The sequence below is a fragment of the Felis catus genome, chromosome C2, assembly GCF_018350175.1.
Source record: "Felis catus isolate Fca126 chromosome C2, F.catus_Fca126_mat1.0, whole genome shotgun sequence".
Lineage (NCBI taxonomy): Eukaryota > Metazoa > Chordata > Mammalia > Carnivora > Felidae > Felis > Felis catus.
In genome coordinates, this window is record NC_058376.1 from 15666084 (window position 1) to 15693430 (window position 27347).

A 27347-nucleotide genomic window follows, 5' to 3' on the forward strand; every position below is an offset into this window, starting at 1 on the left:
TCTTTATCCAGAAAGGCTGTCATTGAAAATAAAAGAAGAGATAAAAAGTGTCCCAGACAAAAAAAAAAAAAAAAATTAAAAGAGTTTGTGACCACTAAACCAGCCCTGCAAGAAATTTTAAGGGGGACTCTCTGAGGGGAGAAAAGATAGAAAGGACCAGAGAACACCACCAGAAACTCCAACTCTACAAGCATCATAATGGCAATAAATTCATATCTTTCAGTACTTACTCTAAACATCAATGGACTCAATGCTCCAATCAAAAGACACAGGGTAACAGAATGGATAAGAAAACAAGATCCATCTATATGCTGTTTACAAGAGACCCACTTTAGACCTAAAGACACCTTCAGATTGAAAATAAGGGGATGGAGAACCATCTATCATGCTAATGGTCAAAAAAAGAAAGCCGGAGTAGCCATATTTATATCAGACAATCTAGACTTTAAAATAAAGACTGCAATGAGGGCACCTGGGTGGCTCAGTCAGTTAAGCATCCGACTTCGGCTCAGGTCATGATCTCTCAGTTCATGAGTTCGAGCCCCATGTTGGGCTCTGTGCTAACAGCTCAGAGCCTGGAGTCTGCTTCAGATTATGTGTCTCCCTCTCTCTCTGCCCCTTCCCCACTCATGCTCTATTTCTCCCTGTCTCTCACAAATGAATAAATGTTTTTAAAAAATTTTAAGACTGTAGCAAGAGATGCAGAAGGGCATTATATCATTATTAAGGGGTCTATCCACCAAGAAGACCTAACAATTGTAAACATTTATGCACCAAATGTGGAGTAACCCAAATATATAAATCAATTAATCACAAACATCAAGAAACTCATAGATAGTAATACCATAATAGTAGGAGACTTCAACACCCCACTCACAGCAATGGACAGATCATCTAATCAAAAAATCAACAAGGAAACAATGGCTTTGAATGACACACTGGACCAGATGGACTTAACAGATACATTCAGAACAGTTCCTCCTAAAGCAGCAGAATATACATTCTTCTCCAGTGCACATGGAACATTCTCCAGAATAGACCATATACTGGGACACAAATCAGCCCTATGTAAGTACAAAAAGATCAAGATCATACCATGCATATTTTCAGACCACAACTCTATGAAACTCAAAATCAACCACAAGAAAAAATTTGGAAAGGTAACAAATACTTGGAGACTGCAGAACATCCTACTAAAGAATGAATGGGCTAACCAAGAAGTTACAGAGGAAATTAAAAAGTATATAGAAGTTAATGAAAATGGTAACACCACAACCCAAAATCTCTGGGACACAGCAAAGGCGGTCATAAGAGGAAAGTATATAGCGATCCAGGCCTTCCTGAAGAAGGAAGAAATATCGCAGATACACAACCTAACCTTATGCCTTAAGGAGCTGGAAAAAGAACAGCAAATAAAACCCAAAATCAGCAGAAGACAGGAAATAATAAAGATTAGAGCAGAAATTAATGCTATCAAAACCAAACAAAACAAAACAAAACAAAACAAAACAAAACAAAACAGTAGAACAGATCAATGAAACCAGAAGCTGGTTCTTTGAAAGAATTATCAAAATTGATAAACTACTCACCAGTTTGATCAAAAAGAAAAAGGAAAGGACCCAAATAAATAAAATCAAGAATGAAAGAGGAGAGATCACAACCAACACAGCAGAAATAAAAACAATAATAAGAGAATATTATGAGCAATTATATGCCAATAAAATGGGCAATATGGAGGAAATGGACAAATTCCTAGAAACATACACACTACCAAAACTGAAACAGGAAGAAATAGAAAATTTGAACAGACCCATAACCAGTAAGGAAATCAAATTAGTAATCAAAAATCTGCCAAAAAAACAAGAGTCCAGTGCCAGATGGCTTTCCAGGAGAATTCTACCAAATATTTAAGGAAGAGTTAACACCTATTCTCTTGAAGCCATTCCAAAAAATAGAAATGGAAGGAAAACTTCCAAACTCTTTCTATGAAGCTAGCATTACCTTGATTCCAAAACCAGACAGACCCCACTAAAAAGGAGAACTATAGACCAATTTCCCTGATGAACATGGATGCAAAAATCCTCAACAAGATATTAGCCAACCAGATCCAACAATACATTAAAAAAAGTTATTCATCACGACCAAGTGGGATTTATACCTGGGATGCAGGGCTGGTTCAATATCCGCAAAACAATTAACATGATTCATCACATCAATAAAAGAAAGGACAAGAACCATATGATCCTCTCAAGAGATGAAGAGAAAACATTTGACAAAATTGAGCATCCTTTCTTGATAAAAACCCTCAAGAAAGTAGGGATAGAAGGATCATACCTCGAGATGATAAAAGCCATATACGAGCGACCCAACACTATTATCATCCTCAATGAGGAAAAACTGACAGCTTTCCCCCAAAGGTCAGGAACAAGACAGGGATGTCCACTCTTGCCACTGTTATTCAACATAGTATTGGAAGTCTTAGCCTTGCAATCAGACAACGCAAAGAAATAAAAGGCATCCAAATCGGCCAGGAGGAGGTCAAACTTTCACGCTTTGCAGATGATATGATAGTCTATATGGAAATCCCAAAAGATTCCACAAAAAAACTGCTAGAATTGATTCATGAATTCAGCAAAGTTGTAGGATATAAAATCAATGCACAGAAATCAGTTGCATTCCTATCCACCAACAATGAAGCAACAGAAAGAGAAATCAAGGAATCGATCCCATTTATAGTTGCATCAAGAACCATAAAATATCTAGGAATAAATCTAACCAAACAGGTGAAAAATCTATACACTGAAAACTATAGAAAGCTTATGAAGTAAATTGAAGAAGACACAAAAAAATGGAAAAAGATTCCATGCTCCTGGATAGGAAGAACAAATATTGTTAAAATGTCGATACTACTGAAAGCAATCTACATATTCAATGCAATCCTTATCAAAATAACACCAGCATTTTTTACAGAGCTAGAACAAATAATCCTAAAATTTGTATGGAAACAGAAAAGATCCCATATAGACAACACGATCTTGAAAAAGAAAACCAAAGCAGGAGGCATCACAATCCCAGACTTCAAGCTATACTACAAAGTTGTAATCATCTAGACAGTATGGTACTGGCACAAGAACAGACACTCAGATCAATAGAACAGAATAGAGAACCCAGAAATGGACCCACAAACCTATGGCCAACTAATCTTTGACAAAGCAGGAAAGAATATCCAATGGAATAAAGACAGTCTCTTCAGCAAGTGGTGCTGAGAAAACTGGACAGCGACATGCAGAAGAATGAACCTGGACCACTTTCTGACACCATACACAAAAATAAACCCAAAATGGATGAAAGACCTCAATGTAAGACAGGAAGCCATCAAAATCCTTGAGGAGAAAGCAGGCAAAAACCTCTTTGATCTTGGCTGCTGCAACTTTTTACTCAACACGTCTCCAGAGGCAAGGGAAACAAAAGCAAAAATGAACTCTTGGGACCTCATCAAAATAAAAAGCTTCTGCACAGTGAAGGAAACAATCAGCAAAACTAAAAGGCAACCGACATAATGGAAGAAGATATTTGCAAATGACATATCAGATAAAGGGTTAGTATCCAAAATCTATAAAGAACTGATCAAACTCAACACCCAAAAAACAAATGATCCAGTGAAGAAATGGGCAAAAGACATGAATAGACACTTCTCCAAAGAAGACATCCAGATGGCCAACCAACACATGAAAAAATGCTCAACATCACTCATCATCAGGGAAAGACAAATCAAAACCACAATGAGATACTACCTCACACCTGGCAGAATGGCTCACATGAACAACTCAGGCAACAACAGATGTTGGCAAGGATGTGGAGAAAGAGGATCTCTTTTGCATTGTTGGTGGCAATGCAAGCTGGTGCAGCCACTCTGGAAAACAGTATGGAGGTTCCTCAAAAAACTAAAAATAGAACTACCTTACAACTTAGTAATTGCACTAATAGGCATTTATCCAAGGGATATAGGTGTGCTGTTTCAAAGGGGCACATGCACCCCCATGTTTATAGCAGCACTATCAACAATAGCCAAAGTATGGAAACAGTCCAAATGTCCATCGATGGATGAATGGATAAAGATGTGGTATATATATATATATATATATATATATATATATATATATATACACAATGGAGTATTACTCGGCAATCAAAAATAATGAAATCTTGCCATTTGCAACTACGTGGATGGAACTGGAGGGTATTATGCTAAGTGAAATTAGTCGGGAAAAGACAAAAATCATATGACTTCACTAATATGAGGGCTTTAAGAGACAAAACAGATGAACATAAGGGAAGGGAAACAAAAATAATATAAAAACAGGGAGGGGGACTAAACAGAAGAGACTCATAAATATGGAGAACAAACTGAGGGTTACTGGAGGGGTTGTGGGAGGGTGGATGGGCTAAATGGTAAGGGACACTAAGGAATCTACTCCTGAAATCATTGTTGCCCTATATGCTAATTTGGATGTAAATTTTAAAAAATTAAAAATTAAATTAAAAAAAAGTAATGAACTCAAGTACTAATATTTATCACAATCCAAAATTCTATAACAGCCTTAGTCATTATAGTAAAGCAGACAAACATGCTAAATAAATAAATAAATAAATAAATAAATAAATATTAGAGATCAAAAATCCTGTAACAGAAATGAAGAATGCCTTTGATGGATTTATTAGCAGACTGGATACAGTTGAGGAAAAAATCTCTGAGCTTAAAGACATGTCAGTGGAAACTTCCATAACAAAAAGATAAATTGAAAAAAGAAAAAAATGAAACAGAATCTTCAAAAACCTTGGAACAATGACAAAAAGTATAATGTATACTTAATGGGAATACGAGGAGAAGAAAGTGAGGAACAGAAGAAATATCTGAAGCATAAATGATTGAAAATTTCCCCTCAGTTAAAATCTGCTATTGTTTGAATGCTTGCAGCCCCCAAAATTCATGTGTTTCAACCAAATCCTCTGTGATGGTATTTAGAGGTGGAGTTTGGGGGAGGTTCTTAGGTCATGAGAACAGATCCCTTATGAATGATATTAGTGCCCTTATGTAGAGTCCCAAGAAAATCCCATTGTTCATTTCCACCCTGTGAAGTTACAGCTAAAAGATGACCACTAGGAAGTAGGCTCTCACCAGCACTGACTCCCCTGGCACCATGATTGCACTCCATGGTATTTATGCAACTGAATTGAAAAATCATGTCCACACAAAAACCTGCTCATGGATGTCTATAGCAGCTTTATTCGCAATTGCCAAAACCTAGAAGCAACCAAGATGTACTTCCATAGGTGAATGGATAAATAAACTGTGGTACATCCAGACGGTGAAATGTTTGTTATTTAATGCTAAGAGCAAATGATTTTTCAAACCTGAGATGAATATGAGGGAAATTAAATGTATACGACTAACTGAAAGAGGCCAATCTGAAAAGGCTACCTGTGATTTGATCTAACTATATGACTTTCTGGAAGAGGCCAATCTATGAAGACAATAGATGGATCATTGGTTACCAGCAGTCAAGGGGGAAGGAGGGATGAAGAGGGGAAGCATAGAGGATATTTAGGACACTGGAGCTACTCTGTATGATATCACAAAGGTGGATACATGTCATTACACTTTTGTCAAAACACATAGAATGTACACAACCAAGAGTGAACCCTAATGTAAACTGTGGACTTTGGACTATAAAGATGCATCAGTGTGGGTCCATCAGTTGTGAAAAACGTACCACTCTGGTTTGGGATTTGGACAATGAGGGAATTTGTGCATATGTCGTGTCTGGGAGTATATGGGACATCTCTGTACTTTCTGTTCAACCTTCTTTGGGGCCTAAATCTTCTCTAAAAAATAAAATCTATTAAAAAAAAAAAGAACAAACCCACATCAGACTCTCTAGGTCACCTGGATTTGTCCACATAACATTAAATGTGAAGAAGGTAAGGACAGCTTTTTAGGCCCATAGAATAATGCTAGTATTAGAACTAGATCCTTGATTTCCTACTTTAAAGCCTAAGGAGTTTTTCTATAGCTCACTTGTTTACATTCAGGTCTTACTTGCCTCTCGGTTTCCATATCTTGTAGTTTTTACTCTTTTTTTTCTTAGCTTTTCCTGCAAAGTGGGCATTGTTTATATCATTTTCTTGTCTGTGTCACTAATTAGCAATTGATTTCTAAAAATTCAGCTCATCATCAATAAATGCTGTTACTAAGTAGTCAATTAGAAAGAATGTCCCCTGGGGATTTATGGTGTTATTAAGTCTCAAACCTAGCCTTGGTGAACTCATACATTAAGACTTCACATCCCAAGAGGATTATCTGCGGTGACAACAACATGAGGTGAACCTGCTCAGCCCAGCTGGGGAGTTCAGCATCAGGCTGGTGAATCTGTCTTCCCGGGACCACGGTCTGTCGCAGCTGGCAGACTTATGCTCTAATTATGTGGCCCTCTTTGCAACCTCTACAGTTTGCAACGGGCATCACATTTTCTTCCTGTCTAATGACCATTTTTAAATTGTCACGCCATTAGCTTTCAGGTCTGCAGGACTTGTTTCTTCCGAGGAAGGGAGTTTGGCAAAGATATCTATCAACCTGCTCTTGCCTGATGCATTAAGCACAGCTCTTCTTCAATCTTGTCTTCCCACAAATGGAGTAGCACTTAGTTCCCTTGGAGAAACTCTTTTTATGTAACTGCATTAATCAGCCACATGCACCAACTCGTGCATCCCAGCCCTCGTGTTCCCTCTCTCCGAAGCCCTCCCCAGATGACAATGAAGGAAGTGCGGACAATGAGCTGTGGCCTCTCAAAGGGCAAAGGCAACTCCTTAGCCATGCTCTGATGGATGATTACAAGGCTTCATTGTGCAGTGTAGTGAGCAGCGTTTATGTTGATACGATAACTGAGATTTACAATGGCTCCCGGTGATATACACCAGGCAAAAATCAACACAATCAGCTCACAGGCTAGGTCTGAGCAGCAGCATCAGGATATGCATTTTAAATCAAGACACACTCCGATCCTCCCTCCCTCTTTCTGCAAGTCCGTGAGACAGGTAAGACAAAGGCAAACTGTGAATGACTTACTTCAGGTGAAGAAAGAGACAACCTGTAGGCTCTTTTCTCTGCCCAGTTAATAGTTCAGTAAGCGAGTAGAGTGAACACAGAGTTGTCGAGGAAAGATAATTCAACAGGTAGTAACAATTATTGGTTAGGGTGGTATAGAAAAAAAAAAACACCTATGAAAGAGTCAGATAAATTCTGCTGGAAGATAACTCCAGCTATTCAAAGTCATTTTATTTTAAGTTTTTGTTTTATTTATTTTGGGGGAGAGAAAGAGTGTGAGCAGGGGAAGGGCAGAGAGAAAGGGAGAGAGAGAGAGAGAGAGTTGTCAGCACAGAACCTAACGCAGGGCTTGATCTCATGAATCGTGAGGTCATGACCTGAGCCGAAATCAAGAGTCGGATGCTTAACTGACTGAGCCACCCAGGTTCCCCCAAAATCATATTTTAAAAGAATATGTGTAAGGCAATGATGAGCTATCACTACACCCCTATCAGGACAGCCAAAATAAAAAGGTGACAATACCAAATGCTGGTGAGGATCTGGAAAAACTGTATGTCTCATACCCTGATGGCGGGAATGAAAAATGGTACAGCCACTCATACACTATATGACTTGGCAGTTTCTTAAACTTGTCAGTTTCTTAAAAATAACGTGGTAGTTTCTTTAAAAACAAAGTTAAACTAAACACATGCTTACCATACAAATCCACAACCACAATCCCGAGAATTTATCCCAGAGAATGAAAGCAGGGTCACAGGAAAGCCTGTACACGATTGTTCGTTCCATTGTTCGTAGCAGCTCTATCTGTGGTAACAAACAACTGGAAACTACTCAGATATTCTCCAATGGGTGAATGGATAAACAAACTGTGGCACCCCCCCCCCATCCCCCAGAAAGCTACTCAGCATTAAAAAGGATTGAGCTGTTGATATATACAACAACTTGGATGGATCTCAAAGGCATTCTGTTGAGTGGGGGGTGGGGGGAATCAATTTCAAAGGTCACATGCTGGGTGATTGCATTTATGTAACATTCTCAAAATGACAATATTATACAGATGGAGAAGAAATTAGTAGTTAGCATGGGTGAGGGATGGCGGGAAATAATGGTGTTACAGTAAAAGGATAGAAGCATGAGTGAGATTTTTATGGTGATTTCAGTAGTTTTGCATTGTGATTTTGATGAGGGTCACACATACTGATACTTGTAATACAAGGGGGTACACACATTGCACCAAAGCCAATTTCCTGGTTTTGACATTGTACTCTAGTTATATAAGATGTAACCACTGTAGAAACTGGGTGAAGGACCCATGGGACTTCTCTTTACTTCTGTGAATACTTACTTCAAAATAAAAATATTTTTAAGAATATTTAAAAATTTTTCTTCATGTGTATTTATTTTTGAGAGAGAAGGAGAGACACAGAGTGTGAGCAGGGGAGGGGTAGAGAGAGGTAGACACAAAATCCAAAGCAGCCTCCAGGCTCTGAGCTGTCAGCCCGCAGCCAGCCCTTCATGGGGCTTAAACTCATAAACCTCAAGAATGTGACCTGATCCGAAGTTGGATGCTTAACCGACTGAACCACCCAGGCGCCCCAAAGAATATTTAATAGCATAAGAGAATGGTCATTATATGCAGGATACCTGATACATATGCAGAAAAACCATGCATACTTACATTCTACCTCCCAAAAGAGGCTGAAAAGAAAAACACCTCTATTAGCGACTGTTCCTGGATAGCAGAATTTAAATTTTATGTTTCTTCTCTTTACACAGTTTCAACACTGAACTCATATTAATTTCATAATCAGCCCCCCAATTCTATTTCCTTACACTCCCCCAGAAGGACAGTCAGTTAAAAACAGTAAGTTACACATGCTCTGCTGAAATTAATGAGCCAGAACCTGTTCCTGGAAGGAAACTGCAGAAAGAAAGAAGTCTTCCTCCAAAAGAATCAACTTGTTCCCCTAAATAAAAATGAAGCAGAATCTCATAAGGGCCCTATTTTTGTAAGATATATTTCTAAGCTAATACAGACTCAAAATTAATTAGGTAACCGAATATCATGTCCACAACATTTAAACCAGTTACACTAATTTTAAAACTATTAACGCAATGGTGTTGATTTAATGGTGGTGTTTTTCCCTGCCTCAACAAGGTAATAATAAGAAAACATGTGCTCCTCATTATGCTTAATATAAATCACCAGTTACAGCCACCAGGAGAAGATTGATCACGTGGTAACTGGTAAATGAACCTGAGATAAATGTAACATAAGTGTTAAAGTCTTTATTGAAATGTCTTATATTTGGTGATTACTATGATGCTGTGCTCCATTTCATGCTTGCCTTGTGAGTTTCTCTGGTGCGCATATAGAGCCAATAAATTATTCATACTCTCTGTATTTAACACTTAATGTTTTCTTTTTGGATAATCTACATTTATGAACTTATTTTCGTAAGTATGTCTAAAGTAGACTCCCCACATCTCCAGGATGAGTTTAATGACAGGAGATAACTGGGGTTTATGATTTTTCCCAGCTATTTGTGAAAACAAAGAACAGCCTATTTATTATTCAGATGTAGAGACTCCATTCATCAAAAAGGCATTGATTTCACATTTTCAACTGAAAGAATGCTGAATTATTTTAAGTCATGAAACAAACGCCATCCAAATTGGAAATTCAAGATAAGCTCACAATCAAAAGGAATGTAGCATGGAGTTGAAATTCAAATAAATGTTTAGTTTCATCTCATTTTTAACTTGAGTACCAGGAATGTACGTGAAAGAGAAAAATACACACATGAGTACAAAAAAGAAAATTCCCTTAAACCAAATGATATTCAAAAGAAAAGCCTGCCCACTGTTGTGTCAAAAATAGAAACAGACATAAATGTGAGTATCTTAGTTGAAAGGATAAAGCAAACATACACATAGATATAGCCAGTGTGATGCCGAGATAAAGGACCAAGGAGCACAGACTGACGTCCTGCTCCCAGGACGCTCGCAGTCAACAATGATCAAGCTTAGGACCAGACCAGAGAACGTCTCGATTTCCAGTTACAGCCTCTGCGCAGAGCAGACCTCCTGTAGTTGGCCCCGCCTTTCCCCAGTGCAGAGATGCCCACGTTCCTGGTGTCATTCACCACAGGCCACACTCTTGCCTTCAGAGTTCAGCTGAATGTTGTGAACTTTTCAAAAACTCCAGACCCACATCTGTACCTCCACCTGATGCCTCCCTGCATCTCCACAGCAAAGTCAGTGGTGGACCCTGAAGCTGGCAGTTATCTTTTTTTTTTTTAAGTTTATTTATTTATTTTGAGAGAGAGAGAGAGAGAGAGAGAGAATCCGAAGCAGACTCTGCGCTATCAGCATGGAGCCCAGTGCAGGACTCAAACACGCAAAACTTGAGATCATGACTGGAGCCAACACCCAGAGTCTATCGCTTAACCGACTGAGCCATCCATGCACCCCAAGGCTGGCAGTCATCCTAAAGGTTTTATCTTCCTTCTCCTTTCCTGAATCCCTTCTAGTATCCTGGCTAAGAGAGGTAAACGGTCGCTGAGCCTCTGCAGAGGTTCACCACATAGAAAATGGCCCATCCTTACCCATTTTCCCTTTACTCACCCCAAATACCAATCCCTACTCCACATTCTGGGACTATACAGGAAAACCGAAATGTCTTGGTATCATCACCATCCGCATGTTTACTAATACCTCTCAGGCCTTTATTCCTGTGCCAGATACTCTAAGAACTTTAACTGTATTGCCTCATTTGATCCATCAAACACCTCCAGTCAGCCAGTACTAATATTTTACTCCATTTTACAGAAGAAAAAAAAAACCAAAGGTCAGAGCCGCAGAGTAACCAGCCCACAACCACAAAGCTAGTGAGTGGAAGTGTCAGAATTTGAACCCTTCACTCTTAACTATACGTCACCTCCACATGTTAGGCAACAGCTTTGTCCACTTCCTGAGATGGCTGCCATGGAGCCGAAACACTCTTGTTTTCAAAGCGAAGAAATCAAAACATTCTGTCCAATGCCATGACCACTAACTAGGACATTGCTCCAGAGATCCTAGCTGCAATGCAAACAGTTTACCAGAGTCGCTGGTCAAATTCAGCATATGCTGAAAATAGTGTCGGCAGGGCTCGTTTCTTCTGAGGCCTCTCTCGTTGGCTAGTAGGTGGCCGCCTTCTCCATGTGTCGTCATGTGGTCTTGCCTCTGTGTGTGTCTCTCCTAATCTCCTTTTCTTATTAGGACCCCAGTCATTTAACTCATGTCGTCTAAATTAGGTCATTAATGGTTTATCTCAAAGTCACATTTTGAGATACACACTTCAGCCCATAACCATTTCTCTCTCCATCTGCAGGCTTCTGCGAAGCTACAGAAATGCTTAGTTCCCTGGAGAAGAATATGGTGGGATTGTTCTCTGAAGAGCCAGACATGGATGCGCTAGAGTTTAGGACCATATGTGAACGTAGAATCTGCTGCCTGCCTCCCACTGGAGACTGTAGAAAATGGGGATAGAAATGGGAAAAAGGAAAGGAAGAGCAGAGGAAGCCACAGTTTGGGATGGAAAGGAGTTATATATTTCCCATGGGTTCTGTGAACACTGGAAGGGAGCCATGCTTGATGTGAGGGGAGAGGCTATGCGGCATAATGCAGGCCAGAAGGTGATGGAGGGTGTAGAAGAGGCCAACTGGAGAGTGAATCTCCTGCTATACATCCAGAGTCCATGGGGAACACACAACAAACCCACAAGGAAGCCACAACTTGGAAGCCTACCGCGCAAATCATTAACAGCTGGCAGAAACCTACGAATAACATGAACTATGTAAAAATATCTTTCCCTTTCACTTCTACCCTCCTTTCCCGTACCCCAACCAAGTAGGGTCCAGGAGCAGGAGGTAGGAGAAAGAGCAAACAACAGAAAGGAATAGCAAAAGAGAAGACCACAGTCCTTTCCCAGGTGACGGATCAGACCTGAGCTGGGAGAAGGAGAGGAGCTCAGAACTGAATATTAGGCTGAAGTTTTCCTTTAGACTGGATGGGACTGTTTAATACCTGATAGTAAAATAGGGCTTGTTTGATGAGGAGAAAGGACAGGAAAGCTATGAGATCTTCCCCAGATTTCATCCAGGGATAAGCAAAGGGGATTGGACAGACAATATTTAGACACAATAGATGAAGAAAAAGAAAATTGTGCCTTATTTCTATCTCCGTTGAGTTCAGCTCAATCAACCAATGATATTTCATGTTCTCAGGCATAGATTATTGAAAACATATTCTGAACTGGCCTCTTCCCCAGAAATCCTTCAAATTATTTTGTACCTAAATTCATGTTCTTTAGACACCACTTCTCTCCCATTGTTCCTCTGTCCAGACTTTTTCATTGACTCTGTGGTCTAAAGTATAAAGCCCAGGGTTTTCAATCAGACCGTAGAGGCCCTCCCCACCAATCCTTATCTCCAGATGTCTGAGGATTTCTCCTCCCCAGGGAAAACTACATTCCAATCGTAAAGGTTGGAAGGGCTACCTCATCAGTTTCTTGGAGATCCTCCCATCATGCCCTGGAGACGTTTTGAAATGAAGATTGTTCTCAATGACATAGATCAGGGAACCCAAAGCATCCACCCCCTCACTCTGCTATCCATGGCCATGTGTCATGAGCCTATGACTCTTCCTTGTCGCAGCTTCCTTACAGAGAGGCCATGTGACCAGTTAATGGTGTCTCATTATCGTCATACCTGCCATTTCCCATTTTGTGAGATTGCACATCAGGGTCTGATCATGAGTTCTATTTTATATATTTGGACCTTATGGAGGGACCTAAAGTCTATCTCTTTACATTTTCTTTAGTCTTATTTGGTACAAAGTGAGACAAAAGAAAAAAAAAAACATGATAATGACATGGATCTTTTTTTTGATATGAAATTTATTGTCAAAATGGTTTCCATACAACACCCAGTGCTCATCCTAACAGGTGCCCTCCTCAATGCCCATCACCCACCCTCCCGTCCCTCCCACCGCCCATGCACCCTCAGTTTATTCTGTTTTTAAGAGTCTCTTATGGTTTGGCTCCCTCCCTCTCTAACTTTTTTTTTCCTTCCCCTCCCCCATGGTCTTCTGTTAAGTTTCTCAGGATCCACATAAGAGTGAAAACATATGGTATCTTTCTCTGTATGACTTATTTCACTTAGTACAACACTCTCCAGTTCCATCCGTGTTGCTACAAAAGGCCATATTTCATTTTTCATTGCCAAGTAGTATTCCATTATGTATATAAACCACAATTTCTTTATCCATTCATCAGTTGGTGGACATTTAGGCTCTTTCATTAATTTGGCTATTGTTGAAAGTGTTGCTATAAACATACGGGTACAAGTGCCCCTATGCATTAGCATTCCTGTATTCCTTGGGTAAATTCCTAGCTGGGTCATAGGGTAGATAGACATAGATCTTTTTAAAGAACACTGAATTTCAAGGAAAATATAAACAATGAAACTTGATCAGATCACCCCTGAAGAGAAGGAACCATGTAAAATATGGACCTCCAAGAGTTCAATGTGCTCAGAAAACCATGCGGCAGATATTAAGTTTCAAGTAGCCTAGTGTGGATAGGGTCTCCTTAGGCTTTCATATTTTCTTGCGACAAATGACACATTTCAAAGACAATAGATCTCCTTCTTCATCAGTCAAGAAAATACATTTGCAGAATCTAGAATATAGTCTAGAATTCAGATCAACATTTTTCTTTCTGGTACTGTTATTTATTTCTTTAAAATCGTTTTATCGTTGCCATGAAAGCTTGTGCCTGAATTAAAGCCTTTAATAAAAGCAATGACAGTTTTATTTCTCAGATGCCTCATGACCATATTAACCTCTCCTCAGTGGAGTTATTAATTGCACGTTCTGCCCACACTCCTTCGGTGTGGCTTCTGAGGAGAGCAAGTCAGAAAGCTTCTCTCTAAGGCAAGGACATGTTTATAGCCAGCCTCATGGAAGCGTCTGCATAATTACTGGAATGATTAAGGAGGTGTTTTCTAAAACAGACAAGTGAACTAAGTTTTAATATGTTTCGTGACAATGCATAAGACGAGTGTATGTTGTACCTGATATAGGACGCTGCAGGTCACCAAACTAAATAACTCTGTGCAGAGACACTGGGGATGGATTCAGTCATGGGTATAAACAGAAACTTCAAGAGAAAATGAGCTTTGATTCTCGACCAGAGAATTGTTTGTGATCTGAATGAGGACAGCTGCATAGGAAAGGTAACACAGAGCCCCGGGACATGAAGTCTTAGACGGTTAGCTCTAATCCCGTGTTGTAAAGACAGCTTAATGTGGGGGACGAGGGGCGGGGAGGTGGGGGAGGGCTTTGATGAATTCTGAGATTGGAGTTAAAGCTTTTCTAATTTGACTCACCGATATTTAATCGTGTAACTGTGCATCCTTAATCAAAACTCAGAGGGAATCTCTAATCTTGTGTCTATAAAACAGAAGATGATTAGAGGCCTTTGACCTGCCTGAGCTTTCCAGCTGCTTCTTACTTTTTTATTTGCTAATCACTTCTTACCGTTCCTCATATTCCCTAGTAGCCCCAGTTGTAGAAAAATGGTATTCTGAAGTTTTAGGAGAATGGATATGAAGAATGTAATAGCTAACATTCCATGTTCAATCTGCCGTCTGTTCACTCATTCTTTCTTTCTTCCAATGGTTCAAAAGCATCTAGGGGCGCCCAGGTGGCTCAGTCGGTTACGTGTCCGACTCCTGGTTTCGACTCAGGTCGTGATCTCACAGTTCCCCACGTCGGGCTCTGTGTTGACAGTGTGGAGACTGCTTGGGACTGTCTCCCTCTCTCTCTGCCCCTCACCGGCTCACCCTCTCTCTCTCTCTCAAATATATAAATACACATTTCAAAAAATGAAATAAAATAATAAAATATACAGCATCTATTAGGTGGCGGGTGTTGTTTTACCTACTAAGAGAGAGCATGAACAAGAGCAACACATCTGTTTCTACAGACTGCATACAGCAAGGACGTTTTCACCCTTTCTTTGCTAAGTAGGCAATGGTAGGTGATCCAGGAAAACAAATATGCTTTTACGCAGTAAATGATACCATAGGAAAATTCTTCTCTTTCGGATGACTGCAAGATGCAAAGTGTTTAGTGAAGAAATTCAGTCGTACGTCTGGTACAATGTTTGGATGCTGTTAGAAGACTGATAAACAGGTGATAAAATTTGTCATGAAAGCATCACAGGATTTTAACAACCAGACAAAGGCTTTAAATGGTGCCCGATGCATTTGGTATGCACAGTAAACAAAACTCCAGGGGTGAGTCCCCCTATCCGTGCCCCACCCTAAACACAGCTTTTACGGAGAGAAACATCCCCGGAGACAACAAGAATGGTACTTATATTGCACCTGTCCCTTGTCCCCAATCCTACCACATCCAGGCAATACCTGCCTCCTATTACCACTTTCGAAAGCTATGCATTTTAACAATGTTATTAAAATCTTTCAATTCTTCAGCATCCAAATTCCATTTCAGTCATGAAACCAAATTTAAATAACCGACCATTGACAAAAACAAACAAAACATCACCACGACAATGAAAAATACTAACATCCTGGGAAGGCACTTTTCTGTGTCTCTGTGACCAAAATAATAATTATAAAATAAATACAGATTTTCAGGGGAGAGAAAGCACGTTTTCAATTTTGGGAAGAATTCTCCAGGTTGAATCTCTCTAAATTTGCATAAGCCAAGGAGTGGTCAGCCGCTTTGCATGCATTCTTTCCCTGGTCCTTCTTAACAACGATAATATTAATAATTAACCTTAATAATGATGCTGATCTGCAAGATGCTGGTAACAGGGCACTATACCTACTTATTCTATCTAGTCTACCACAATACTTGGGCAAAACTCACTGCCGCAAAGTATTAAGTTTTAACACCCACAACCAAAATGATCTTCTCTGTTGACACTGGTGTATGGAACAGCATAAGCAATTGCAAGACTGTTTATTAACCTGAGGAAAACAACCTCCTCTTTTCAGCTCTTCTTTTTGGCCGAGGTTCCCAGAGATGTGCTGTAAGCCACTCCAGAGGCATCAGACACCAAGCTCTTGATTCTTATTTATTGCTTATCCAGAAGACCCTTCTTCGGTTGTGTAGAAGGGGAATATTAGTTGTATGTCAGTCGGACTTTATTTGGGGAGGGCATTTCCTCACTAAGAGCATGTTAATAAAAGGCACACTAGAAAACATTAGATCAGAAATACCTTGTCAAACACACAAGACTAGAAACCACAGCAACCCGGCAAAATGGAAGTACTTCCTCTGAAAACAAACTTGCCTTGCCCAAATCGTACCCTGTGCAAACCAGGAGGAAGCAAGTCTTAGGAGAGAAACCTGGAGCTCCTGGATCTCAGACAGAGGAGGCCAAAGTCTTATGGCATTTCTGTCTCCACCATTGTTCCAGAATAGAAGGGGAATGAAAGAAAGCCAGAGGAAGCAAAGATTGTGGCCACTTCTGGTCTTTTCTGATCTGTGGCCCCAACAACATTGGACATTCGGGACAACCCGCTAGCTTCTTTCTCCCTGCTCTCAGAAGCTGCCAGACAATCTCTTTCCTTCTTAAAAAATTCATTCTTGCCGTATTTAAGTCGTAGAAAAAGAAATAAAGACTAATACAGGTACCTATGCGCCAACCACCTGGGTTAAGAAATAAAATAGCACTAATCTGTTATATTTGAGGCTTTCTGTTTACCCATTACAAATTGTATGCTTCCCTTCGCTCTCAAAGGTCCTGAATTTTTTTTTTGCTTTTTCTAATAACTTCTTTATACTTTTACTCTGCTTCTAAGTAGACCTTCACAGTTTTTGTTTCATGCTATATATTTTTAACCTTTATATATTCTTTTACAATTTGGTGTTTATAGATTTTTCTTTTCTTTTTAAACCTTTATCTAGTCCTGTTTATATGTTTTTAACTTTTTATATGTTCTCGGCAACTTGTTTTTCTCAAGAAACATGATGTTTGGGAGGTTCTTTCACGAATGCATTTGGCTCCTGCATATTAATTTTCAGTGCTGCATAGTATTCCATTACATGAGACACCATGTGAGTTAATCCACTTTCCTGTTGATGGGCACTGAAATTGTTTCTAAGTGTTCGCTATTAGAACAATTTTGCTTTGAACATGTCTCTGTCTCCTTGACTACACAGGGGCAAGTCTTAAATAAATTCTCCTTTGTTTTCTTTTAAATGTTTTGAGTTCTCAAAAGTCAAGTTTTTAATGTACCCTGAACTGATTTCTGCACAACATGTAAAGCAGCATAGCCTAGTAATTAAAAGCATAGAGACTGCAGCCAGCCTGCCTAGGTTCATATCACAGCTTGACTACTTTTTTAGCCAATCACTTTACCGATGTGTGCCCCAGTTTCTTAATCTGTAAAATGGGTGTAATAATAATAATAATGCCTACCAATTGGTAAGTATGAAGTCACAACTAGGAAATGTAAAAACCCCCTAAAGCAACACTACCAAATGCAATGGAAGGGACGATTGTGTTATTATTATCATTATGGTAGGAAGTAGGAATATCACTTTGTTTTTGCATGTTGACAGCCAAATTTCCCACTCCTATCTATTAACTAGATACCTCTTTCTCGCTGATCTAGTAATGCCATTTCTGTCTTACATCAGCTTTCACGTAGATGTGGACATTTTTCTAGGCTCCCTATTCTTCCATTGGTATTTGTCTACACTCTTGGGAGATTTCAAGCCCACATTTAAATTTTCCTAAGTTCTAGAAGTCCCTGAAGTTTTCATTCTTCTTCTTTCATGTATATTCCCACGTCAACAATGTCATTTTAGTTGTTTGACAAACAAGTGAAGGAGAAGGGCCCTAGTGTTTTTCCACCATAACAAAGGGTCAAAAACTGGGTAACTTATGAGGCACCTGGGTGGCTCAGTCAGTTAAGTGTCTGACTTTGGCTCGGGTCATGATCTCACAGTTTGTGAGTTTGAGCCCCACTTTGGGCTCTTCATTGGTGCTTTATTCTGGGCAGAGACACAATTCAGCCCGAAACAAAAGAATCACCCAAAACACTGACACTGGGCTTCAGTCAAAGCCTCTAATCCACACCTGGACATCTCAGTCCACCCACTGAGGATTCTTGCCTGACTGCCTTCAATCATAGTGGTTCAATCCCCCTAGATCCAGTTGTCGTAACTCGGATTTTAAAATAAATAATTGCAAACATCAAATAACCACCTCAAAAGTTTGTAAAGAATGAAGATTTCAAAGTCCTACCCCCAGAGCTTCTGATTCAGTAGCTCAAGTTGATTCATGCTAATACAGGTAGTCAAGAGCCCACACTTTGGGAAACACTGATCTAGGTAGTGGTGTTAAATGACATGTCCCTAAGGATGAGGCAATTAATGGAACAGCCAGCCTCATCATTCAACATTCAGGCAGCAGCCCAGCAGCCCAAAGGTCTTAGAAGAGGCTATTGGCAGAGAACTGGAGTTTTCTTGATAAGTACTCTGAAAAGTTAAATTAATACTACTTCACAGTTTAAATCCCATTTTTAGAGGATCATAGAATTGAACTGGTTCCAATTTTAAATTAGCAATTCAATTGTGTCTTCAATTTTCACAGGCTGCAGATTCCCCCAAGGCCCAAAATAGGACACTGCAGGAATCTATTCCACATTAATGAAGCTTGGACTAGGGGTGACTTCTTTATTTTGAAAAATAAAATAAAAAGACAACAGCTGGTATTTGTTGAAATCCTACTATTTGCCAGGATTCTTCTGGGCACTAGTGACACAGCCTTGAACAACACGGACAAAATCCCTGCTATCCCTGCTATCTAGAATAGAGCTTTTATTCTAGTGGATGAAAGATGATTGAGAAGCAAGATAAATTAGTAAAATATGTGAAAAACTCATGGTGACAGAGATGTTTGACTGTTTCACTTCATTCAGCCTTCCAAGTGCCTAGAACAGTCATCGGCACATGGTTGAGGGTCAACAAATATATACTGATTCCCTAAATGGGGATGAGTGCATTGGAAAAATTAAGGTAGGGAAATGGAAGGTGGGGAGTGCAGTTTTAGATCATCAAGGGCAGTCTCAGAACGGGTCATTGGAATAAAGATCTGAAGGGCATGTGGTTGAGTCCTGTTTGGATCTGATAAATAAGAGGGGCTGAGAACGGCTGTGCCAAGGGAGCAAACTTGGTGTGTTCAAGGAATAGCATGGAGAGAAGGAAAAGAGGGAAAGGGGGGCAGGAACCTGAAAAAGTAATGGGGTTGGGGATGGCCAGATCAGGGAGGGCCAGATGTGCCACTCTAATGACCTCCGAGAAGGGACGCCTCTAAAGGTTTTAACCAGTGAGGTGGTAGGAAGTGCTTATCTTTAAAAAGCTTATTTCCACTGTTGTGTTTCAAAACACCGAAGGGGAACAAGGGCTGAAGCAGGACGTTATTGTGATAATCCAATTACAGAGGAAAGTACCTTGGACCAAAATGGTAGCAGTAGTGGGATGAGAAGGAATGGGATTTTAGGTATATTTTGACAGTTTGGGGAACAGGATTTGCTGATGGGTGGGATTTCGGAAGTGAGAAGAACAGAGCAGTTCAAGATACAGCCAGGAGAAGATGCAAGTTGCTGGAACTGTAATACACTGCTGGTGGAAATACAAAATGGCACCGTTACCTTGGAAAACCGTTTGGCAGTTTCCTTAAATGTTACCCAACACACCTACCAAACCCACTGGACATTCCAGTCTTAAGTGATTTACTCAAGAAAACTGAAATGAAATGTCTACACAAAAACCTCTCCTGAATGTTCAAAGCAGCTTCATTCCCAACAGCCAAAAATTGGACGCAGCCCAAGTGTCCATCATTTGGTGAAAGCATAAACAAATTGTGGTGTATCCATAGGATGGAATATCAATCACAACAAAAAGAAGTCAACTACCATCACATACAACACGAATGAATCTCAAGATACTTATTCAAAGTGAAAGACACAGACACAAAAGTGTATACATTGTTTGATTTCATTTATATACAATTCTAGAAAATGTAAACTAGTCTTATAGTGACAAAAAGCAGATCAGTTGTCTTCAGGGGACAGAGGTGAAGAGAGGCATCAGCGGCCAAGGGAGACAGAAATGTTCTGTGTGTTGATAGTGGTAGTGATTTCATGGCTATATACATCAGTCAGAACTTCGTTGAATCATATACTTTAAATGGATAGAGTTTACTGGACATGAATTATGTCTCTAAGGCTGATTTAAAATTTTTTGTGAAGAGAATGAAGCCCGAGGTTTTAGCCTGAGTGACTGGAAAAATGGAGTTGCAATTTACAGAAATGAGAGGGGTGCCTGGGTGGCTCAGTCTGTTGAGTGTCCAGCTCTTGATTTCAGCTCAGTCATGATCCCAGGATCATGGGATCGAGCCCCACACCAGGCTCTGTGCTGAGGGTGGAGCCTGCTTAAAATATTCTCTCTCTCTCTGTCTCTCTCATAATCTTTTAATACATAAATCTTTTAAATACATAAATGTAAAAGACTCTGAAAGAAGCCAATTTTGCTGATGGGGAAATACCAGAAGCTCACTTACACACATGTTAAGTTTGAGATGCCTATTGGATCTCACATCTAGAGTTCAGGAAATGGGTCAAGGGGCCAGGCTGGAGATATACACACAGAAGTCCTAACACGTAGATAAAGCCAGGAGGCTATATAAGCTCATCACAAGAATGAATATGAATTGAAAATAGAAGAGCTCCAAGGACTAATCCATATGACTCTCCAACATTTAGAGCTAGCAGAGAAGGAACCGCTAAGAATCTAAAGAGAAGCCGCAGTGATTCAAGAGGAGAAGTAGGGCCTTCTAAAGGAAAGCAGAAGGAAGAAGTAGAAGGCGTATTAGAAGCAGAGAAAACAAATAGTACACAAGGAAGCGAGTGAAAGCAGGGCTTCCAGGCAAAAGGAATACAGTAATCCTGTGGCACACGCAGCCGATAAATCAGACGAGACGAGTACTGACAACTGCAACCCGGAGGTCGCTGCTGACCTTGATGGGCAATGGTGAAGAGAAAATGAGAAGAGGGAGGCTGGAGTTAGCCTACATAGTTCACGCGTTCGTGGAGCAGTGCTGCACGAAATGGGGAGGGAGTGATGAGTAGAGGAGAAAGCGGGGTCGAGGGAGAGATTTGAAGGCGATGGGACAGTTATTAGAGCAATGTTCCAGAGCGAGTGGGAGGCGACGGGCTGTAGTGCCTGAGCAGAGGGGCTGGCTTGTGGCAGGAGCCCAGAGATGAGGGAGAGAATGAAGGCAAGATGAAGAACGGCGGGGGAGCCGGAGCTAGGCCTTTTCTGGTTGCTTCTGTTTTCTCCGTGAGAGAAAAAGCAATCTCCTTCGTGAGGGGGAGCGTGAGTCACAAGCTGAGGAGACCTGAGAATAGAGAAGAAGCTCCACGGTGGTCAGCTAGCATAGGGGCCTCCAAACTGCAGCCCCCTGGCCCACCTGTTTCTGAACGACCCGTGAGCTAAGAATGGTTTTTACGTCGTTCAAAGTAAGATGTAAAAATGACTGTAGTTTTAAGAACAAACTGAGGGTTGATGGGGGGCGGGAGGGAGGGGAGGGTGGGTGATGGGCGCGGAGGGCGGCACCTGTTGGGAGGAGCACTGGGTGTTGTATGGAAACCAATTTGACAATAAATTTCATAGTAAAAAAATAATAATGACTGTAATTTTTCAGGGAGAACAAGAGCCTTGTGGGACAAAGTTGGCCAACCTTGATGCAGGAGAATGGGAGCAAATGGGCTCAGGCCCAGCAGTGTGATATGCCAGGCAGCAAGGGAGCACTGGGCGGGAGCCTGACAGAATGTCAATCCACTTAATCCTCACACAAGTACCGCAAGTTAAATATTAATAACCCAATTTCAGAGATGAGCTCATTGGGTTTCAGGGAGGTTCAGGAATGTTCTCAAGGTCACACAAATGGTAAGTAGTGGGATAAAGACTTAGTTAGCAAATGTACACATATCTCAAATTCCTGTTTCCTTTCCAGTCTGCCACATGGCATCGCAAAAGATGGCGGCCTCTGTCTTTACCTTGAATCCTTGCAACTGCGGCTGTAGGGTGATGCATAAGGAAGCAACATGTGCAGCAAATGAGGCACCTTCCAAGCCAGATAGCCGTAGGCGTAGACCTCAGTGGCCCTTGCTGACCGTGTGGCCATGAACAAGGAAACATGTCCAAGTCTTTAGTTTTCTCATCTGTAAAATCAGGTTAATAATAATTGAACCATTTCAAATTGCTGATATTCAACTATTTTTGACCTATAAAAAGACAATCTCGTATAATTCAAACTGATACCTACCATCCAAGGATATTATGTGTATTATCGTTAATATATATGCAGTGCCAGGACTTTGCAGACATTTGAATGGTATTCTGTGGACAATAATACTAGGAGCAAACTTGTGCCTAAGGAAGTCTTTATTTGGAGAGAAGGGGCTGTGGAATGATCCCAGCTCTGTACACGTAGCCCAGAGCCACAGGGGTAAATGACAGGAGGCAGTCTGCCGGAGTCCTGGATGTAGCCAGTCAGTGTCAAGTTACAGGAACCCTAAATCTAAAATCATCCCCGCCTGGGTGGCTCAGTTGGTTGCACATCTGACTCTTGATTTCCACTCAGGTCATGATCTCAGGGTCCTGGGATCAAGCCCCACATCAGGCTCCATGCTGAGTATGGATCCTGCTTAAGATTCTCTCTCTCTCTCTCTCTCTCTCTCTCTCTCTCTCTCTTCTTCTGCGCCTTTCCCCTGCTTGCACATGCTCGCACTCTCTCTCTCTATCTAAAATAAAATTTAAAAAAAGATTAAAGTCATCTTGATAACATTTGGCTTGAAGGAGTGCTGAGGGCCCCTTGTTGGGCAACTCCCATTACCTGGAAGACTCTCATGGGGAGGACAAATGCATCTCACTCTGTTTGGCTGCAGAGGATACAAGTGGGACTAGTAGGAAGAAATCACATGGAGATAGATTTATACAGCATTAAGCCAAAACTTTCTGACAATTAGAATTATTAACCATGGAAAGAGCTTCAGCAGGAAGCTGAGAGTTCAAAGGGAAACTGGGAAACATCAGGTAATGTATTGTAAGAGGAATCACATCATGGGTAAGTTCACCACACCATGAACTAAATGACCTCTGAGACCCTTCCCAACTCTAGAATGTTATGAGTTGCCAGCCCCAGCTTTGGCCCACCAGCGCTCCAGAGTCAGACCAGGTAGTTAAGCATCTAGTGTAGCCCCCAGCACAGATCTGGCATTCGGGGTATGTTTGCGTCTCTCCTTCATGGCTCCTCTGCCCCAAAACACATGAAGTCCTATTAAGTTGTCTTATCACCAGCAACAGTGCTATACCTCTCCTTTATTTCATTCGTTCTCATTTATCATCTATCTACTAAGTAAGAAATAGAGGAGGAAAGAGCTGGTTTTAAAAGTAACAAGTAAAAATTCAACTCTGAACCCAAGTATATTCTCATGAAACTATTATCAGATCAAAGTCAGTATTTTTACGTTTAAATTGGTTTTTCCAAGAATAGATCACTGGGATTTATATGGCTAATAGGGGAAGAAATTGTTTTCAGAGAAGACAAGATTAAAAATAAGCAGTTGGCATTTGAGAGAGATTCAGATCCCTTCCCTCACAGGTGGATGGAATAAAAATGCTACCTACTTTAGTTAGACTGTCCAGAAAAGGCATCAACTTGACAGTATTTAAGCCGATTTCCCACAGATAAGTCACACATGACAAGAGTGGAGAGAAAAAAGCAGAGGGAACAGCATTTATGAGAATCTTGAAAGAGGAAAGTCTTGGGCCTGTCTGAAAAAGAGAGACTTTGTTGTAGTGTGGGAGTAACACAGACTGAGGTTGGAGAGATCAGCAGACACAGATCAGCTAGATCCAGAGAGCCATCCAGCCCTTTGTAAGGAGCTTGGATTTATTATAAGTACAATGAAAAGTCACTGAAGGTTTTTAAGAAGATTTTATTTGTGTTTTCTTGAAGATGATCACTCTTTTTTATAATGTGGAAAATGGATTAGAGAGGACTAACTATAGAATCAGAGAGACTATTGAAGAGGTGTTGACAGGGTCACCTAGGCAGCTCAGTTGGTTGAGCATCTGAATGTTGATTTCAGCTCAGGTCATGATCCTGGCATCATGGGATCGAGCCCCACCTTGGGCCCTACACTGAGCCTGCTTATGATTCTCTCTCTCTCTTCTTCTCCCATGCTTATGCACTCTTTCTCTCTCTCTTTAAAATGAATAAAATACATTTTAAAAATAAAAATAAAAAGAGGTGTTGACATAGTCCGTGAAGGATGGGCCATATCCAGGGAGTTAGCTGTAGACATAGGAAAAAGTTTGGCACAGTCAAGATCTATTGGGGGGTGGAATCACATGGAGCTATCAGTGCTTTGGATATAGGGTTCAAAGGAAGGGAAAATCAGGACTGAGTCTTAGTTTCTGGATTGAGCAACTGGAAGGCAATGGTGCCATTTACTGGGATAGGACAGATTGGGGAGGGATTCGTTTGTGGAGGGGAAATGAGAAGTTTCATCTTGTAGGACATCCAGGTTGAGCTGTCAGGTAAGCAGAGTTGGATGAGGCACTCAGAAAAATTCCTCAGAAAAGGAAACTAATGGGAGAAGACACTGCGTTTGGAAAGCTAGGAAACAGTAGTGCAATGACAGTCAAGAGAAGAGAATGTTTTGAGAAGTTAATGGCCAACTCTCCTAAATGCTCAAAGTGGGTATAAGAAGGGGGCAGAAAAGTCTACATTACATATGGCTGCCTGGGGATTACCAGTGATCCTAAGACAAGAAACTCAGTAGAATGGTGGGGCAGGGTAGAAGCCATATTGGAATGGATAAAAGAGTTAAAGACATGAAAATAATACAGTTAACAACTCCTGAGAAGTTTGGTAGTCCAGAATAATGGAGAAATGGGTGAAACCTTCAGGCAGATATGGAACCAAGGAAGGGATTATTGTTGGTCTTGTTTGAAGATAGAGTTGGATAATTAGAATATGGCTACAGAAATGATCCAGTAAAAAAATGGAAAAAGTTGATAGAAGGAGAGAGGGTAATCAAAGTGAAGTGTTTTGAAGGATCAAAGAGCACTGGATCCAGAGGACAAGAGGAGGGAATTGTCTAGGGTGAAGAAAGTGTTCTCCACTCAACACGACAGAAGGGAAAAGTGAAGCTAGTTGCAGAGGAGGATATTTTTGTTAAGTTTGCATTCAGAATTTTAGAGTTATCATCTGAAGGCTTTGTTTCACTTAAGTAGGAGGCAAGGTCAATGACTGAGGGGGAGTAAAAGAAGGAGTTGTGGGTGGTTTGAAATGAAACATCTGAAAACATATGAAATTATTCTGGGAAACGGGTGGGTTTCTGGGTCACAGCAGGTGCAAGTTGAGGTGTTAGGTCATCAAATTAAGGAGACATCCATTCAGTTAGATATTCTCTGGTAACATTCTGCTGCTTAGACACAGGTGTCAGAAGTTGGAGGGCAGAGATTTTGCTAGACGTGTGTGGGTAAGGTGAGGGGTAGAGACCCTGACAGTATCTGAGGGAGTAATTATAATGATGTTATTGAAAGAGATGCATAAATGCAGAAGAAGAGAAAGAAATTCAACAAAGTTTTCAAGGGGATATTTCTGAACAGGAAGAATAGAGGTGATTTTTCATGTTCATCTTATGTGTGTCTTTATTCTCTAAATTTTCTACAATAAGCATATTTTAGTTCCAAGTACAATTATAAACATTAACCAAAATGATATAGAAGTAGTTGTACACTGAGTTTAAGAGCAGTCTTCTTAAAATTAGGACAGAAACAAGTTGAACAGCCACTGCAATCCACTGTAATGGGTTGAAGTATATAAAAGAAAAAATAAATACTTTAAATACATAAATATAAATATATAAAATATTTAATATATGAACGTATATATGTAATATATAATATATAAAATATTTAATATATGAACGTATATATGTAATATATATAATATATAAAATATATAATATATGAACATATATCTATATAATAACACCTTTTTAAGTTCCTAATGATATACTGAACAATGAAAACCTCACTAGTCACATTTGGAGTTGTTGGGCTCATCATCCTGAATTCGGTAACGGTACAGAATCAAACATTTATCTTGCTTCTGCTTTATAACCTGTGTCTCACTTTAACCAAATAGAAGCCAAACTAATTCAGAAAGAACGACTGACCTAGAAAAATGTCATTTCCCAACCCCTGGTGAAATAATGAACTTATGCACTAATCATCATTTGCTGCTAAGACCATTGAGTAAAAGGTTGACAACACCTGTTAACTCATTGATCAATCTTCATCACCAAAGTGGGGCAAAAAGTCATTACATTCTTCCTGATGTGGTGGAAGCAAGTGCCCAACACTGCTTATGAAATGTTCTTGCTCTCCCCCTCCCAAAAGATAATTAAACGTAAATTTAATCACGTTTTTAGACTTTGCTCCCAGTTGAGAAATATGGGGCCTATAGAAACAAGCGAAACAATACCACAAAGATGCAACCAAACTAGGCCCCGATGCGGGAAATTCAACAGGAAAATGACTCAACAAATAAATAGCTGGGGGGAAAAAAGGGAGGGGAAACTGTTAAACATTAATAGACGCATAGGAGATATATCAATCAAATCCTATAAAGGACTTCGTGTGGGTCCTGATTGAACAAACAGGACTACTGAAAAAATGTTTGGGGGTGCCTGGGTGGTTCAGTCAGTTAAGTGTCTGACTCTTGATTTTAGCTCATGTCATGATCGTGAGATCGAGTCCCCCATCGGGCTCCACACTGGCAGCACAGAGCCTGCTAGGGCTTGTCTCTCTCCTTCTCTCTCTCTCTGCCCCTCCCCCTGCTCATGCTCTCACTCTCTTTCAAAATAAATAAGTAAACATTAAAAATATTTTTCAGGTGACTGGGTGGCCGTTTAAGCATCCAACTTTGGCTCAGGACTTTGGCTCAGGTCATGATCTTGCGGTTCGTGAGTCAGAGCCCCGCATCAGGCTCTGTGCTGACAGCTCGGAGCCTGGAGCCTGCTTTGGATTCTGTGTCTCCCTCTCTCTCTGCCCCTCTGCCACTCTCACTCTG